Source organism: Cavia porcellus, unplaced genomic scaffold (genome assembly GCF_034190915.1).
Source record: "Cavia porcellus strain 051 isolate PalLab524CR breed Dunkin Hartley unplaced genomic scaffold, mCavPor4.1 scaffold_22, whole genome shotgun sequence".
Lineage (NCBI taxonomy): Eukaryota > Metazoa > Chordata > Mammalia > Rodentia > Caviidae > Cavia > Cavia porcellus.
In genome coordinates, this window is record NW_026947505.1 from 15,383,354 (window position 1) to 15,402,907 (window position 19,554).

The 19,554-nt window shown below is 44.0% G+C and overlaps 1 long non-coding RNA gene across 1 annotated transcript; it reads left to right on the plus strand.

The window, feature by feature from the left end:
- The first annotated feature begins 16,581 nt into the window (after positions 1 to 16,581).
- LOC106027377 (uncharacterized) lies at positions 16,582 to 18,764 on the plus strand. The gene is made up of 3 exons (XR_010042121.1): positions 16,582 to 17,019; positions 17,211 to 17,876; positions 18,372 to 18,764. It is a non-coding gene; the product is annotated as an uncharacterized LOC106027377 (long non-coding RNA).
- Positions 18,765 to 19,554: the final 790 nt, after the last annotated feature.

Sequence of the window (19,554 nt, forward strand, 5' to 3'; positions counted from 1 at the left end):
TTGCAAGCATGTGTACAGCCTCAAGGAATTAGCTTTTTCTCTGAAATCTGCTAGGAACTCTGTGGACTTGTATTTACATTCTAGGTTGCTTGCTTTCACACTGAGACACAGCCCAGGTTCACAGAGGGCAGTGAAAGGTTCTTGCCCTAGTATAAATCACTGTACAGTTATGGCAGTGATCTAACATAGTGGAAGGCCAAAGTGGAAACGCCTCCCACTTCCTGCTTCTTCCTCAGCCCTCACTGCAACTCCCCTTCCTGTTTGCACACACAGAGAAGTCCAATCGGTTCCTCACACGTCATCAATATCCGCCCTATGCACCACTTCAATCAGAGGTCATAGAACCCTGTGCCTCTCTGTACCTGGTTGCAGGAGACAGCCCAGCTCCATGGGTTGTGTGCTCCTTCCCACGTCCTCATTCTGTACTTTTGCTTCTGTATTGCACCAGAATTCTCTAACATTATGGTGCTGTGACTCAGATGGCAGAGCGCTAGCTCCTGGGAGTCACTCCCAGTCCGAGCTCCCTGCCTATGAACCCCCTATTTTTTCCTCCAGGACTATTTACTTGCTGCCACTAATCCACATGCAACAGAGACCTTCCTCACTCATGACAGGTGAGCTGACGTCCGGGGTTCTCTGTTTCCATTCCTAAAATTTGCAAGCATGAGTCAGAAAGCCTCTCTGTTGCCATCCCTGGACAGAGACAGCAGTTTTCATGGTCCTTAGGCTGCACACGAGGCAAAACGGTTATTTTTGTTCCCTGGGGCCCCGCCCCACACTCTTCAGTGACAGCCAAGGAGAAGGGGTGTTGGGATCTTCCGTGTCACACTTTCAAAACAGGTGAGGACCCCTTCTGATAGGTGTGACCCAGCACAGCTTCCACGTTCCTTGGGGGGAGCTAATGCTCTTATGTCCCAAGGTGAAGTTGTCCTCTTAGCTCACTTATAATTCAGTCATGGGAACCACTTCCGGTCCCCTGAAAAACACACCACTGGGGTGCCTGGTTCATAACCTTGGTGCTCTTGGCCTTTAGAAGGCTATAAAAATGAAAAAACTAATCTTTATTTATACTTTTGTCACAATGGCGGCAAGTTGGCTGAAACTCTTCATTTTTAGGCCTTTTTAACTTTGAGGACGTGTCCTTCTCTCACACTGTCTTCTGTGATGGCCCAAACACTTCTGGCTCACTCTGCTCCCCCAGGATCTCTCTCCCTGCCCACCGGATCCTTAGATGAGGCCTGTCTTTATGGCTCCTCCCTGTACCTCCAAGACCAAACCCCACAGCCTTCTCAGCCAGAGGTTTCTGTGTCCCCTGTGCCATCCTCTCCCCCTTCCTCACCCTCAGTGGCCTCTAATCCTTCCCTTAGTTTCTGTCCCCAGTCTCCAATTTCTCAATCCCCTCTACCTGAGCCATCTATTCCATCGGACTGTTCTTTGCCTTCTATCCCTGCGTTGCCATTTTCCCCACCAGCCCACCATACTTGGTCTCTTGCATTCCAGCATTCCAGCAAGTCACACAGTTCTCAGCAGCCATCTTGCTGCAGCTCATGTGGAGGACAGCTGCCATCTTGTAGCCCTCTGCCACAAGACAGTGCACCACCATCTTGCAGTTGGTCACAGAGTCAATGGCTGCCTTCTTGGAGTCCTTCATCATGGGACCAGCAGTAGCCATCTAGTTGTGGGTCTCATGGTAATCAGTCGCCATCTTGTGTTTCCCTGTTACATAGTGACAAGCAGCCATTTTACAGTCAGTCACCATGCAATTGCCCACAGATGCCTGCTGGGCAGTTGGCTGCTCAGTGGCCATCTACAGGTCCCACTGCACAGTCTTCTCAGCCTCAGTCCCTATTCCCACTTCAGAAACAGGCTGGTCCTGAGGGACCAGTTCATAGTCATGTTCTTGCCCCCACCATTGACCTATCTCAGAGTAAACATAAATAGGTTCCTTTTCTGCTATTCTTATTCCAAGAAAGCTCTATTAATTAATCTACAAAAAGGTTCACACTAGCCTATTTATTATAGTCCACGTTGGCCAAATATATTTGAGTGCACTCAGAACTTGTAAGATGTTTGTCAGTCTATATATCTGTTGTCTGTTTGTCCATTCTGTTTATACTGCACAGATTGTCTTTCCATGTTTATCCATTGTCTGCTCTATAAGCAGCTGTTTCTTTATATTTGAGCTCAACAATCTTTTTTCCTTTTTCTATTGCATTTTCAGACCATTTAATCAAGGTTTATTTGGGTTATAGATTTAAAAAACATGCTTCCACCTGGGTTGCCAGCTGGTCAAAATGATGCTAAAACTTGTTAAACAAAATCCCTTGGGGTGAGGAGACATTGGGCAAGACTTCAACTGATAAATAAGAAAGTGGCCACCTGGTACTTTAACCAGCTCTTGTTCATTAATTGGAGGCTCCAATAATCTCCACAGCCTTATGGGAGACACCCCAAGTAAAGTTCATATCACTAAGACAATTCATTGTTGCTGATCTGATGGTATATTCATGCTTTCAGATATAAAATTTGGATTGTTTATGATGATAAATATTTTCTTTCAGAACCCGACATCTGCCTTTTTCTTGTGCTCCAGCCAAGAGATTCAAATCAAATCAACATGAAGTCATCAGTCAAATGATTATTTTTAAACAAAAATTTATGTAATGTCCATTAACAAAAGGACCTAAGAGCCAATGAGTTACAATTGCTATAACCTAAAAGCACTTTCTAAACTCAACTGCTACTGCTCATGCTTTGATTATACATGATTTAAACTTTCATTATACGTGCTTTGATTAAAGTTTATTCTTGCCTAAAAAGTGCCAAACCCTGAGGCAGCATAACAAATATACTAAATTCTTTTTAGATTCCTTTTACTGGAATCTACCAGATTTTTCCAGAAACAGGTTACATGATGCATATTGGGGCCATAATTAACTATACTCAGCTGACCTTAAATGACACTCAGCTGATCTCTCTCCTAAATAAAAGGTCAAATTAATAAAACAGGCCATCCTCCAAAAATCAAATAACATTAGACATTCTAACAGAACAAGAGGTACTTGTAAAATTGTAAAACCTACAAGTGTATACGACGAATGACATGTCGGTCTCTAAAATTCCCTGGACCTTAGCCTTATGCTCCTTATGGGAAGCCATTACTAAAATTATGCTCATAAATACCCTGTTGATTCTATTATTTGACTCCTTCATACTTAATTGATTCTTTGCTTTTGTCTCCTTTAGACTTAAAGCTGTACACCTACCCAAGATGAAAATGACTGCTATCTACCAAGGGCCACTAGTTAAAAGCCCTGCAGAGTATCCCTGACTGCTATTCAACAACTTCAACCCCCTTCAGCCTGAAGGAATCAGACTGGTCACCGACCATTATCCCTCATGGCACTTTTGGGTTACTTCTTCAGAGAAAACATGCTATAGGCAGCTAAGTCAGTTAAAAATATTATAGGCAGCCAGACAGGGCTCGGGCCTCAAAGTAGCCAGCACAGAGGACCAAATGTCTTGTGACTGTCGAGGAGGCGGATACCTTCCACTGTGGGCCAGATTCCAAGATAAAAGGCTAAATTTGGCCCTCAAACCCCACCGAGAGATCATCTCAATATGGCTTTTTGTGTTTTCAACAACATAGATAAAAATCAAAAGAAAAGTAACAATCTGATCTTTTAGCAGTGAAAGTTGGAGTGGAGCTCTAAGACAGGTAAACTATCTAAGATAAGATGGGACTGCCCAAGCCCCTCATGGACCATGCTTCAAGTGTGAAAAAGAAGGATGCTGGGCAGGAGAATGTCCCTTCTGCAATCTCAAGAGTCATTGGAAGAGTGACTGTCCTGGCCACCAGAGAGCAGGTAAACCATCCTCTAAATCCTTGCCCTCACAGGAAATCTCATCACCACTGTATTCATCTCTGGCTGATCTACTTGGACTTGCTGCTGAAGACTGATGGGGCAGGGTCCACAGCCCTTCATTATGGTATCCTTCTTAGAGCCCCAAGTCCTACTGGAGGTCTCATGTAAGACATTTTCTGTACTTGTGGACATAGAGGCCATGTATAGTGTTCTTCCTGAGTTTTCAAGCTGTTGTATTAAGTCCTCAGTTGCTGTAGTGGGTGTTGACAGCCAACTTATACAGCTTCTGCAGACAGGGCCTATTCCATGCAGGTTCCAGACTTTCTTCTTATCTATAGCTTTTTGGTAATTCCAACATGTCCCACACCCTTTTAAAGTAGAGATCTTCTTCAAAAGCTTAACTTCTCCACTACCTTCTCCCTCCCCACAGCTCTCTCTGTCTTCCAGACACGCTCACAGTGCGTTGTAAAGCCATCCCCTTTTCTCCCTTCTTGTCTGGTGAATCCCATAGTTTGGGATCCCTCCAACCCCACCCATGCTACTCATGCTTTCTATGCCTATTTTAATTCATCTCAGGGATCCTTCAATTTTTCCTTGAATTCCTCAATATCCTATAGCTCCCAAACATTTACAGGGACTTAAACCTATAATCAAGTGTCTTTTAGACAATCATTTTCTTAAATTTACCCATTCACCCTACAATAGTGCCATTCTCCTGTCATTCAAGTGTAATGGGTCCTATAATCTGATACAAGTCTTTAGGGTAATTAATGATGTTACCCCAATTCACCCAGTGGTGCCAAACCTTTATACTATTTCTCTCATATTCCTCTCTCCACTACTCACTTCATAGTCCTAGACCTTAAAAATGCCTTTTTTTTTTTTATCATTCCCCCTATACCTTGTCAGGATTCTTTTGCATTTATATAGACTGACCCAGACACTCTGAGGTCTCAACAACTCATACCTATCGTCTCTATAGTAGAACGGCTCCTCAAGGATACATACCACTCTTTTCCTTTCCTATTCATCAGTTTCGCAGACACGCCCCTGCTCAGGACTGACAGCTAAATTTTACACACATGCCCCACCACAAAACTGTCAAATATCTTCTCACTTTTGTTTGCACATTTTCAGGATAGATAAAAGCCTTTCCCACAACCAGGACACTGCTGATGTAGTTCCTAGACTTCTGTTATAGGAAATCATCCCAAGTTTTGGTTTAACCTCAGAATATTCAGTCAGATAATGGTCCAGCCTTTATTTCTCAGATCTCTCAATAGGACTACTACTAAAATGGAGTGGCCCCTACCTGGTCAAGGTTGCTGGACTGCCTCATGGGTTCCACATCACACAAGCTAAACAGTGCCCTCCTAACCCTAACTCCCCTGACTCTAAACACCCTGAATGGTCATCTCATCTCCTATCTCCCATCTCCATCTCACCAAGGCCCCACAGCCATAATTTTCAGGCTAAATCATGTTTTATTATCCTATTTGGTTCCTGATCCCTTACATTCTATTGATTAATTTTTTTGCTATAACTGTCTTAGTTCTCTCTGCCCTCAAATGTTTAGTTAAACATGAGACTCCTGTACGTCTAAGAGCTCATGTCACTTATCGTGACACAGCCATGGCCCTCCCCACCCCTACTCTATAATCTCTCCAACATGACTCAATCATCAGGCCTTATATTTCTTATGCTTCTTATTCTTTCCAGCTCAACTCCTGCAGCAAAGACAAGTCCTACCTTCACTTTTAACTTTTAACCTTTCAGATGGGGGAATAATTACCTCTCACAGCTCCACCCTCCCAACTCCATGCTTATTTTTCAGATTCTTCCTCACCATGGCCCTGATGGAATGATATAATTGGATCAAAGGCACCTTTCCTTCCACTATTCCTGGGTCCTTTAATCATGACAGTGATCTGCTCCTCATAGCACCATGTGTTTTTATTTCACCAATCTAGGATACAAGTGTTCACCAATGGTTAATTTCTTGTCCTGGCTAAACCACCTGGAACCAGCTTCTACAGGAGCATCAACTGTCATCCTGTCAACTTGCCTAAACCTCTATATGGCCCCCCCCTTTCAGCAGGAAATAGTAAGAGAGACACCACCCTATTCCTAACAATACAAAGATGGGAATGAAAGGTACTTGCCCTAGTATAAACTACTATACAGTTATGGCGGTGGTCTAGCATGGCGGAAGGCCAGAGTGGGAATGTCTACGACTTCCTACTTCTTCAGTCCTAATTGCAACTCCCCTTCCTGTTTGCACACACAGAGAATTCCGATCGGTTCCCTACACATCATCAATACCCACCCCATGCATCACTTCAATCAGAGTTCATATAACCCTCCGCCTCTCTGTATCTAGTACAAGGAGACAGCTCAGCCACCATGAGTCGTATGCTCCTTCCCACATCTTCAACTCAATAAACCTGTTCATTTTGTACTTTTGCTTTTCCATTGCATCAGAATACTCTATCAATTACATTCTAGGTTGCTTGTTGTCATACTGAGACACAGCCGAGGTTCCCTGAGGAAAGTGGCACTGCCTCAGGATCAAGTCCCATGGCTTTCAGAGGTTTCCAGGGCAGGTGTGTGGAAGCCTGAGGGAGAACTGTTTCTCTATGAATACTGCTCCCCTGTGTGACTCTCAGATGCCATGTGGGGTGAATAAGAGGCCAGTGTTCATCAAGGTTGAGGGAGGTTGGGTGATTATATTTTCTGATGGGGCCCAGACAGGATCAAAAGAATCCTAGCAGGTATGAACCATGTCTTAAGAGCTTTAAACTTGGTATTAGTGGCCCAGTAGCCAGAAGCTTGCATGCATTATACAGTTTTGCTCAGACAAATTCTTATTGTGGTGCAGCAAGGCCATTTCTACACTTTCACTGTGATAAGCAAAACAGATTATCATTCTTACAACCAACATCCTCCCATCTCTTAACTATTTCCTGACAACTAAGCCACTGAAAAAGGAAATATCAAAGCACCCAGGTGTGCTTTCAAGAATTTCTTAGTCATCTTCAGCTTATCCTCAAATTGTTCAGGAAAAAAATCTCTTTCTCTGTTTATCTATCTTTCATCTACAAAGTGCTGACTTATTTAAATATGGTAAAATGATATCATGGAGGAATTTGGATGAATGAGCTATGAGTTCTACATATTTTTGCAAATTTTTAAAGTTTGAAATCACTTCAACATGAAATGTGCTGTCAAGAAAATCAGCATCTGGAAGGATCCAGCCCCAGGAAAGCAGTATAGTAGGTTTTCTTACCTCCACAGTGGACCTCCATTTCGGGGTGCAGAGAGAGTTTCAGTTGTCAGGTGGCCCTGGGAAAGGGGAAGGACAGCAGGCCAGTGGATCAGCCTTCTGTCGCCGTGAGAAAATGCCTGGGACACACAGCTCAGCAGAAGTTCGGCATCTTCTCTGGGTCATCCCTTCAGTCCATGGCACCTCAGCCCGTGGTGCTGAGCCCAAGGCAAGGAGGTGCCTCAGGGTGGGACTCTAAAGAAACCATGGTGGCAGGGCAATCCTGATCACCTTCCGGCAGCCAGGAGGAAGAAAAGGTGGGAAAGCCTAGTGACCACTGCTCCCTTGTGTTTCTGTCTGCTAAAATGGATCAGAGAGATGACCTTCACTGCCACCCAGAGCTGTGTTCAGAGAATCCAAACATATTGTTATGCATTAAGAGAGGTGGAGAGTAGAACTCAGCACCTGTAATAAAAGGTGTAAATCTAAGGGATGCTGCAAAGAAAATTTTCTAAGAAACATTAACTAAATAAGGCTAAATATCTTTGGAAACTTCCAGTCCTGTAGATTCAGACTACTTTTGTTCAATGATTAATTTTGGTCTTCAACAAAAGGCTATATTTTAAATGATGCTTTGTTTCCAAATAATAGGAGGAAAAAAATTGGACACAAACTTTAGGAAACTGAAGTAACGTTCACCAGCCATAACTTTCTCACCTCCTTTCTGGCGTCCATTATCAGGAGTAAAACATTTCCACCAGTTTTCTTGTGTTCACTGTGTGACTGAGTCGCTTTACCACAGAGGTGACCTCAAAGGAAACAGGAGCTATCAGTGTGACTGTGTTTTGTTAGAGCTCCATTCACTCTGTTCTTTGATTAACACAAGCATGAGGACCTTGGGGCCCTAACCTAACATTTATTTTATGGAGAGATTTAACAGTTTCTTTTAAAGAACGTTCTCTTAGTGCATGTTTGCAAGATATAATCATTGCAGTCATGGTGGGGAGTCAGGACACACACATAACATGGGGACATTGTGTTCTCATCCCCCGTCCCCTGGGCACCGTCCCCTTTCCAAGAACCTATGATGTCTGATACGGAACTGATGTGTTACGAGAAAAATTTGCTATTTTGCTAGAAAAAATCTACAGACATGCAGGTTACAAACGTGAACAACACCAAATGAACCCTGTAACATAGTAAATATTGTTCTACACACACTGTCATACATGTTACAGTCCTTTGGAATTTGCTAAGTGATTTCACAATATTTTTCATTTAATGCATAAATCTGTTCTTCTAAATAAATACCTGTACTCAGAAAAGCTGAGTGTCCACGTACCATTCACTGCTCCAGCCCTCAATTAAAACCACATTACAAACTACACGTCTACAAATTAGATTGAAATTGCCAAGCAACTGATGTTTATTCAAGTGAACATTGGGGTCCGGTCCCGCAGAAGGCTGCAGTCACAAAGAAATTTCTTTGAGACTGGTCACCTGGTTCTTAGGTCTAGAGTCACAGATTTCAGGAAATAAAGACACTGTATCCTTCTCTCCCTTTTCCACTTTGAAGCACTCTGCTCTCATTTAAACTCACAAAAGTCTGGGCTGAAGCTGGGCTAGTGCACCGGTCTTCTTCCTCCTGATCAGCTTTCTGTACGGATGGCTCTGAATTTTTGGATTAATATTAGTGATCCCTGAGACCTTTCTTTCCCTCTGTGTTCCATCGATGTCTCTTCACCTTAACCATCCCACAAGTTGCCTCCTCTCTGCTAGACTGATTACGTCTAGCAATGCAGAGTTTTCCATATAATCTTCCTGTGTAAAATGACCAGTGTACTAACTGAAAGTATGGAGAAGAAAAAACCAGGTGAGATTTATGAAACAAGGAAAAGGCTTCCCCTGCGTGACCTCTAGAGGGCGCCCGGCCTCCTATGCAAATCCCCCAGGCCTGGGTCAGGCCCTGCCATGGGGACTCAGCTAAGAACTGGCCCTCACCTTTTCCAGCTTCGATCCCACTTTCCTCCTTGGCAGTCAAAGCAATACTTCTTATTTCTGCTAATTCTAACTTCAAATTACCTTACAGGTAAGTCTTTTTGAAAGGTTTAGCTGTCCGATCAGACTTAAGTCTCAATAATTTGCTATGATGAGTCCAAGTCTCTTTTTCAAATATTTCCAAATAGTCATTTTTCTGTCCCTATCGTTTTATACGTCATTTTTCTCTATCTGAATGAATTAGATCTGCGGCTCTCTGAGTCTTCTGTCTCCGTTTTCCAGTGTAGTTTCCAGCCTTCATTCTGAGCTGCGGTGCTGGCCCGGTATGCAGATTTCTGAATTTAGCCCATTTGTCCTCTATTTGCCGAAGCCCTGCTTCTTCGCTTCAGGCAGAGCTGGATGAAGGACTGCAGGAGGAGCCCGCGCTGGGCCGAGGGTGCTCGCTGCAGAGACCGGGAAGCCGAGGGGTTTTCACCCAAAGAGCCTGGTGCAGGCCTCTCCGGGGCCTCCTGTGAAGGCTTTCCCAGGCCAGAGGAGGGTAATCCCCGCTGCTGATCTTGCTGGGCTCCGGGCAACATCGCTCAGGGATGCTGGACCTGAGAGGCTGACTGGTTCCCCAGGACCGTTCAGTCGTCACGAAAATGGCCTGATCTCTTCCACAGGCTTTGCTAACCGCTGAGGACTCTCTGATGCACAGCAAATAAAGAGCTCAGGTGATGATGACCAGAGCTCCTGCGCTGCCCGCAAGCTTTGCGGGACGGCTGTGCAGCTCGGGCCCCGCCTTTCAAAGCCCCCACTTTTATGACGCACATAGAATTCTTGCAGCCTTCGTTTTTTCCTAACTGATGCAGGGTTTTGCGGGAATTACCGCCGTAGCCTTTAACGGATTTCCAACGTTCACCCACCATTTTCCTTGGAGCCGTTCTGCAACTGCTCCAGATACACTTGGGTACAGGATGAACCCCCCAATTCTGCTGAAGAAAACACGGATCTCAGTGTGGAATTTTTTTTAAATTTTTTTTTTTTTTTTGGAGTAATCTTTGTTTTTGCTAATGTACATTGTTTCAGATGGCAATTATAGTTTCTCTTAACCTACAGTATAGTGAAAAATGTTTAAGCAGTCAAAAGTCTCCTAAGCTAAACAGGCATTTCTTATATTTTGTTGAGACAGAGTCTCACCATGGCATCTCACGATCTCACTGTGGCTGGCCTTGAGCTCACTGCACAGATTACACTGGTTTAGAATCTGTAGAAGTCCTCCTGCCTCACCTTCCCTGAGGGATTACAAGAGAGCACCTCACTTTGTACTATGTTTTCCATTATCATACTGTTTGTATCATGGTGTGTTGTATTTGTCTTCAATGTCAGTCAGAATTTTAGACCCATCATAATTTGTATATAATCTAGACAAGAATTTATAGGGGCTGGGGATTTAGCTCAGTGGCATAAGCACCTGCTTTGCCAGCAGGCGGTTGTGAGTTCGATCCCCGGTACTGATAAAAATGAAGAAGACAAAAAAAAAAAAAAAAGAATTTATGCAAATTTTGTATTTTAAAGATATTTCTTTCATTGAGGTACAGGTGAATCGCAAATGGCAAATGATGGGATTGAAGCCTTCCTACTCCATTCGAGCATTCTGCCCACAGGGGTGGGAGCCTGGGGCTGTGGAGTGGACCAGCTGGGCCTGGGACACCCTGCTCCCTCCTTATCTGAGCTTGACTCATCACACAAGGAACCTCTCCGTGCATACTCCATGCAAAGAACTGCCGTGACATCTCCACCTCACTTCGCCACAAGGAACTGAAGATGGATTTAGAGGTGGCTGGGACCCAGCACCCTCTGTCTCCCATGTAGGTCCACTAAACATGGCTGTGCTGGCCGGGCCCTCTTCCTTTGTGTAGCTGTGACACACTTTTGCACTGGGACTTGATTGCCCAGCAGAAAGAAATGCTTATGGTTTTAAGATTCTCTCAAAACATTTATTTAAAACTCTGTGTCCCATAAGTAGCTTAAGCTTTTCTCATTTCTTTGTGAATGCTACAAAGTTTAGCACCAGGAATTCTAAGTAATAATATCACTGTAAGAGTTTCTGGCATCATTCTGAAATGTGTACTTTCAGATGCTTCCCAGTGAGGTTTTATAAGAAATGTTTAAAGGAAGCGATCAAAAGCCCACCAGGCTAAAAAGGCCTAGTGTGAATGAGTTTTTGTCACTATTACAATGTGAATTTAGAATGTTTTGTGGCAGTGTGATATGGAGCCTGGGATGTCATTTAAGAAATCAGGTTTTCCTGGATAAAATTCTTTCACGCAATCTCTTCCTATTCGCAGGAAATACTCAGCAAACAAAGCAACAACATGTGTCACAGGCAGGGTTTTCTTTGTTAAAATGAAGGTAGGACTCAGCATCAGGATCTCAGAAGCGTCTGGGGTGGATGACAAACGAGTGTCTCAGTGGCTCCTGTGATCTCAGCCTAGTCTCAACTCCTGGAGACTTCTGGGTCCTTACAGCACAGGTAGAAGCCAAGGCAGGTTGTCTTACAGCTGTCAGATTTGCCGTCAACAAGATTCTCCTGGGCTGATGTCAGGGAGGCCTTGGTTTATACCCAAATCCTTCCTGTTCCAGGGGAAGAGAATTTTATCTACCTGGTTAATGGGTTCCTTGTGGCCGGAAGGAAGGGCTTCCCCGTTTGAGAGGCAATAAAAGGCTGAGGCCAGAGGGCAGGGCCGACAGAGCAAACAACCAACAACAGGAAGCCCAAGGCCAAGTGAACTGGCCGACACTCTCAGAAGCCAAACAGGGTCCACTCTGAGGTCCTGTCCTCAGGATTCCCCCTGGAGCCCCCCACTCACCCATGCTGGAAGAGACAGGGACTTAACGAACATTTGTGGGATAAATGCACTTCTCTCATGAAGGACCCCCAGGAAGTGAGGTCACCTGTGGCACCAAGTCAGCAAAGGTCTCTGCCTCACTGAGCTCACTGGCCGCAGCCTCCTGGTTGCCTAGTGATTCCCTCTTGTGGTCGTGCTCTCAGCCATCCTTCCCCAGTCTTCCATCTTTCCCTAAACTGCCCACTGCTTCTGCCTGAGCTGATGAACTGAGTAGCAACCATGCCCTAAAAAGCAAGGAAATGATCAACCAGCAGTTAGGAGAAGCACAGCGGGTAACCTGTCTGTCTGTGAACTGCAGCTTCCGGGCATAAATGTTGGTCTGAGGCCTGCTGTTTGTGTCTTGAGGTTCAACTTTGCATCCTGGTTTCTCCTGACCTGGGGACTGGACTGAATACTCAGATGTGAGGGTGCACACTCACCCATGTTTGTCAGCTCCCCTTAGAACCATCTCGCTCCTCAGGAAATACATTCTGCTGTTTCCTGTTCTCAGAGAACCAACACGCCCCTCCCTGCATTTACACTGCCCACACTCGGGGATCATCCAGATTCTCTTCATCTTCAGCGGTCACAGTGCCTGCCCCCCCCCCCGTCTTAACATACTTGCGATTGTGGGTTCATTTCAAATTAGGAATACAGTTCAGCTGGCTTTGCACCACAGTTTCCGTGTGAGTGATTCCGAAATCTGGACCTGTGTGTGAAAGGTCTGGAACGTTTTGTATCGGTGTGGACACCCAGTCCCTACCTCATTCCTACCACAGCATGAAGTTTCACAAATACTGGTTGGTATACGTACTGCTACTTATGAGTGTGATTATTTTTATAAACCCACTGACACTCTCTCCACAACAGAGGAAGCCGCCCTATGTGACAAAGAAGGACCACAGTTCACAGTGCCTCAGTACAACTCAAAACTACTTACACCCAATTATTTTAACATCGGCCCTGGAAGTCAAGGTCAGCCAGGACCAAGGAAGAGGAAAGTGTAGAAAATCAAACAAAAGATAAAAATCTTAAGGTAAGACAAGAGGATTTAGAAAATTATTCATCTGAACCCATAGAACTGAAAATCAAATTGCAAGGTCAAGTATTGAAATCAGTTTTCTCCAAAAATTATCATTTTAATGGTGTGAATGCATGCATTATTATGAGTGGATTACTTAATCTTTTGGTCCCATTTTAAGAGAGGAATTGAAGCTAGTCCTGGAATCTGGGGGAAATTCTCATGATCTCCATGCAGTGGGTTTCTCCGTTTAGGAACTGCTGATCCTACAAGTGCACGGTGAAATTAAACAGTCGTTTTTTGGTGCTAACTTCTGTCATTTCCAACAGGGAAACATTCCATAAAAGCAGCAGATGTTTACAGGAAGATGAGAAAATACAGCTAAGCTGAGAGCCACATAAACGGCTTGATCAGGCATCCACTTGTTAGAAAGACCCTGTTTGCAAAGTGACAGTGTGACTGCCAAGCTCTAAGGAGACAGCCAGCTTGGGGTGCCCAAAGGCTGTAACCTACAAGCGGGCGCCACCTTGTGGACTGCGTGAGAAATGACTTCCATGGCTCTGTCCCAGAGTGGTTGCATTCATTTTTTGGCAGCTGGACCTGCACCTCTTTCTCCATTTGTCTCCATCCTGGTGCAGGAGGTCACACAAACTTTGCTTCTCAGCAGCCGGAAAAAGCTGAGAAAGAGCAGTAGCTTCTGCCACTGTGAATTTGGTTTCTTTTAGAAGGAGCCTGGGCAAAGTGCCCTCTTGTGGTAGAACTACCACATTGCAAGATTGTACATTGCTCACCTGAAAAGCTAAGACTTTTTAAAGTTTTTAAACTAGCTGGGTTCAAAAATTACAGTTAAATAGGAGAGCAGAGTACTGGTGTGTGATTGCGCAACAAGATGGTTATTTTAAAAATTTGCAAAGAAAACGTTTTTGAAGTTTTCACCAAAAGGAAATGCCTAATGTTTGAGGAGATAGGTATGTTTAACCACAATTAAACATGTATTGAAGCATTACCTTGAATCCCACTAATCTATGCAGTGATGATGTTTTCATGCATCAGATAATAATAACCTGAATAGTAGAAGGACTTGAATATTATCCTCTGGCTGGTTAATGCCTAACGATCTGTGTAACAATCTCAACTATAATATGAATATAATTTTACACTTCCTATTAGCATTACATACAAAGGATGAGAAATTCCATCTCACTACAGTCTTGCCAAACACGTTCCTACCAAGTCCCATGGCTTTCAGGGTTTTCCAGGACAGGTGTGTGGAAGCCTGAGCGAGTTCTATGAACGCTGCTCCCCTGTGTGACTCTCACATGCCACAGGAGGTGAATATTTATTTCCAGAGAGGTCAGTGATCATCAGGGTTGAGGGAGCTTGGGTGATATTTTTTTCTCAGGAGGCCCAGACAGGATCAAAAGAATCCTAGCAGAGATGAACTCTGGGTTAAAACTTTAAACTTAGTCTTAGTGGCCCCAGTAGCAAGAAGTTGTCATGCATTATACAGATCTGCGCAGCCAAATTCTTATTCTGGGGCACCAAGGCCATTTTTAGTTTTCAACTGTGATAAGCAACACAGATGATCATTCTTAGAAGCAACATTCTCACATCTCTGAAGTATTTCCTTACAGCTCAGTTACTGAAAATATAGAAGCAACCCTGTGTGCTTTCAAGAATTTCTTAGTCATCTTCAGCGTATCCTCAAATTGTTCAGAAACAAGAATCTATTTCTCTGTTTCCTTGTCTTCCATTGATAGAGTGCTGATTTATTTAAATATGGTCAAATGATAGCATGGAGGTGTTTGGATGAAGGAGATATGGTTGTTATGTATTTTTCCAAATTTTTAAAGTTTGAAATCACTTCAACATGAAATTTGCTGTCAATGAAATCTGCATCTAGAAGATTCCAGCCCCAGGAAAACAGTATAGTGGATTGTGTTCCCTACACAAAAGACCTCCATTTCAGGGTGCAGATAAAGAGGTTAGGTAGTGATCACTGGTCAGATGGCCCTGGGAAAGGGGAAGGATGGCAAGCTAGTGGATCGGCCTTCTGTCACTGTGACAAAATGCCTGGGACATATAGCTTATAAGAAGGAGGATGCTTCTTCAGGTCATTCTTTCAGTCAATGAGGCCTCGGCACATGGTATTGGGCCCATGGCTGGAGGTACCTCAGGGTGGAAGCCTGAAGAAACATACGCAGCAGAGAAAAACTGATCACCTTTGACAGCCAGAAGGAAATGAAAAGGCGGGAAAGCCTGATATCCTCAGTCTCCTTGGGTGTCTGTCTGCTGAACAGTCCCCGAGAACTTCCCTGCCACAAAGAAATGAGCTCAGAGAATATAAACATATTGTTACCAACTTAGAGTGGTGGAGAGCAGACCTCAGTGCCCCTAATGCAAGGATTGTAAGTCCAAGAGAAGCTGCACAGAACATTTCCTAGGAAACCCTGACAAATAAGGATAAATATCTTTGGAAAGTTCCAGTCCTGTAGATTTACACTACTTTTGTTCAATGAGTAATTTTGGTCTTCAAGAAAAGGCTAAATTTTAAATTATAGTTTCCCAATAAAAGTGAAGAATAATATAGTACACAAACTTCAGGAAATACACTGAAGTGTCTTTCACTAGTCATAACTTTTTCACCTCCTTTCTGTTTTCCGATATCAGGAGTAAAACATTTCCATCAGTTTCCTGGCCTTCACTGTGTGACTGAGTTGCTTTAGGACAGTGATGACCTCAGAGGAACCTGGAGCTATCAGTGCCGATTTGTTTAGTTAGAGCTCCATTCATTGTTCCTTGACTAACACAAGCATGAGGACTTTGTGGCCATAACCTAAGATTTACCTAATTAAAATATTTGTTTTGAAGAACTTTTTCTTAGTGCATGTTTGCAGGATGTAATCGTTGCACTCACGGTGGGGAGTCCGTACACACACATAGCAGAGGCAGGCTCTTGTCTCGTCCCCCATCTCCTGGGCTCCTTCCCCTTCCCGAGGACCTATGATGTCCGATATGGAACTGATGTGTTAGGAGAAAAATTTGCTATTTTGAGAGAATAAATCGCACACATGCAGAATACAAACCTGAGCAGAAGGAATAGAACCCTGTAACCTAGTGAAAATTGCTCTACACACACTGAAATATATCTACACAGTGCTTCAAATTTGCTAAATTGTTTCACAATATTTCTCATTTATTGCATAAATCTGCTGTTCTTGTAAATAAATATCAGTGTTCAGAAAACTTGAGTGTCCATGCACCTCATTCTCTGTGCAGCCCTCAGTTACAACCCCTTTACACACTAGGCATCTATAATTTAGACTAAAATTGCCAAGGGAGAGAAGTTTATTCACGTAAACATTGGGTCCCACTGAAGATTGCAGTCACAAGAAAAATTCCTTTGAGACTGGTGACGTGGTTCTTAGTTCTGGGTCTAGGTCTTAGGTCTCAGATTTCTCGAAATAAAGACATTGTATCCTGCTCTCCTTTTTCGTCTGGGAAACATCTGGACTCATTTAAACTCACAGAAGTCCGGGCTGAAGCTGAGCCAGTGCACCTGTCTTCTTCCTTGTGATCATATTTCTTTGCAGATGGCTCTGAATTTTTGTCTAATATTAATGCTCCCTGAGACCTTTTCTCCCTGCTGTGTTCCATCGATGTCTCTTCACCTTAACTATCCCACAGGTTGCCTCCTCTTTGCTGGACTGAATACGTCTAGCAATGCCGACTTTTCCATACAATCTTCCTGTGTAAAATGATCACTGTATGAACTGAAAGTACCGAGAGACAAGCAAAAACCAGGTGAGATTTGTATGAAAGAAGGAAAAGGGTTCCCCTCTATGACCTCTAGAGGGCGCGCGGTCTCCTGTGTAAGTCCTGCCAGCGCCTAAGCCTGCAGCTCTTCTAAGAACCAAATAACATTTTTCAGCTTGGAACCCACTTGGCTGCGAAAGCAATACTTCTTATTTCTGCTAATTCTATATTCTAATTATCTTACAGGTAAGTCTTTTTCAAAGGTTTAGCTGTCTGATCAGACTTAAGTCTCAGTATTTTGTTATGATGATTCCATGTCTCTTTTTCAAATATTTCCAAATGATCATTTTTCTGTCCCTAGCATTTTGTACTTCATTTTTATCTTTCGGAGTGATTTAGATGTCCAGCTTCCTGAGTCTTCTGTTTCCCTTTTTCAGCGTAATTTCCAGCCTTCATTCTGAGCTCCCAGGCTGACCCTGTATGCAGGCCTCTGTAATTCTGCCCATTCACTCTCTGTTTGCCGAAGCCTGCTTCTTCGCTTCAGGCAGAGCTGGAAGAAGGACTGCAGGAGGAGCCCGCGCTGGGCCGAGGAGGCCGCTGCAGAGACCGGGAAGCCGAGGGGTTTTCACCCTGAGAGCCTGGTGCAGGCCTCTCCGGGCTTCCTTGTCAAGGCTTTCCCAGGCCAGCGGAGGGTAATCCCGGTTTCCGATCCTGCTGGACTCCAGGCAACATGACTCAGGAACTCTGGGCCTGAGAGCCCTAGTGGTTCCCCAGGACCGTTAATCCTCCCGGAAAAGGGGTGATCTCAGCCAAGGAGACTGCACAGGCTTTGCTTACTGCTGAAAGCCCGCTAATGGACAACAAATAAAAACTACGGTGATGAGGTGATGATGACCTTAGCTGCTGCCTGGCCCTAACCTTTGCGGGGGCTGTGGAGCTCGGGCTCCTCCTTTCAAGGCCCCACTTTTATGACGCACATAAATTCTTACAGCCTTCGTTTTTTTCTAACTGATGAAGTTTTGCGGGAATTACCGAGGTAGCCTTTAACGGATTTCAACTTTGCATCGACCATTTTCCTTGGAGCCGCACAGCTACTGCTCCAGGTACACTTGGGTACAGGATGAACCCCCAGTTCTGCTGAAGAAAACACAGACTTAACTGTTGAATTTTTTAACTCTTTTTTTTTTTTTTTTGAGAAATCTTTGTTTAGCTAATATATATTGCTTCAGATGGCAATTACAGTTTCTCTTCACCTATCCTGAAAAAAATGTTTAGTCAGAAGCCTCCTAGGCTAAATAGGCATTTCTTTTGTTTTGTTGAGATACAGTCTCACTATGGCATTCAGACTGGCCTTGATCTGAATACACAGAATAGGTTAGAATATGTAAAAATCCTCTTACCTCAGCATCCTGAGTGAAGGATTACAAGCGTGCTCCTCCATCCTAAATTTGTACTATTTTTTTCACTGTCACACTGTTTGCATGATTCTGTGTGTTTTTTGCCCGTAATGTCAGTCCTACTTTTGGACCGATCGTGTTTTGTATGTAATCTAGAGAATAATTTCTGTAAATTCAGTACTGTAAAGATCTTTCTTTCAGTGAGGTGACGTGAATCGCTATGGCATGTGCTGTGATCGAAGCCCTCCTGCTCTATTGCCGCATTCTGCCCATCGCTGTGGAGAGGCTGCAGCTCCGGGGTGGGCCAGCTGGGCATCAGGGTGCCCCGCTCTCCCCCTTACCTGGCCTTGACTCCTCATGCAAGAAACCTCTCCGTCCATGTGCTATGCAAAGAAGTGACATGACATCTCCACCTCACTTCGCCACACGGAACCGAAGATGGATTTAGAGTTGGCTGGGCCCAGCACCTTCTGGCCCCCTCTGTGGTCCTCTGGGCATCATGGTGCTGGCCACGCCCTTTCCCTTTGTGTAGCTGCAACCCAGGTTCACACAGTGATGCAATTGCCCAGGAGAATAAAATGCTTAAGCTTTTAAGATTCTCTCAAAACATTTATTTAAAACTCTGTGTCCCTTAAGTAGCTTAAGTTTTTCTCATTTTCTTTGTGACTGCTAAAAAGTTTAGCACCATGAATCTACATAGTAATTTCACTGTAAATGATCCTGGTATCATTCTGAAATGTGTTCTAGATGATTCCCAGTGAGGTCTTGAAAGAAATGTTTAAAGTAAGTGATCAAAAGCTGGCTAGGCTAAATAGGCATAGTGTGAATGTGTTTTTGTCACTATTAAAATCTGAATGTAGAATTTTTTTGCAGTGTGATATGGAGTCTGTGATATCAGTTTAAGAAATCAGGCTTTCCTGGATTTAATTCTTTCATGCAGTATCTTCTTGTTGATAAGGAAAACTCAATGAATAAAGCCACAAGACTAATTCACAATCATGTCTTGTAGGCCAGGCGTCCTTTTTAAAAGGCAGGTACCACTGAGCTTCAGGATCTCAGAAGCTTGTGGGACAGACAACAAACACAACAAAGCAGTGCCGAGGTGGCTCCTGTGATCTCAGCCTGGTCGCAACTCAGGCAAACTTCTGGGTCATTACAGCAGTGGGTAGAAGCCGAGGCAAATAGCCATACAGCAGGGGGGTTTGTATATGAATAAACCTTTCCTGGGCTGATGTCAGAGAGGCCTTGGTTTATACCAAATCTTTCCTCTTCCAGAAGGGAAAAAAATTTTATCTACCTGGTCAGTGTGTTCCTTGATGCTAGAAGGAATGGGAAGCTCTAAACCTGTCACCTGTCTCATTCAAGAGGAAATAAAAGGATGAGG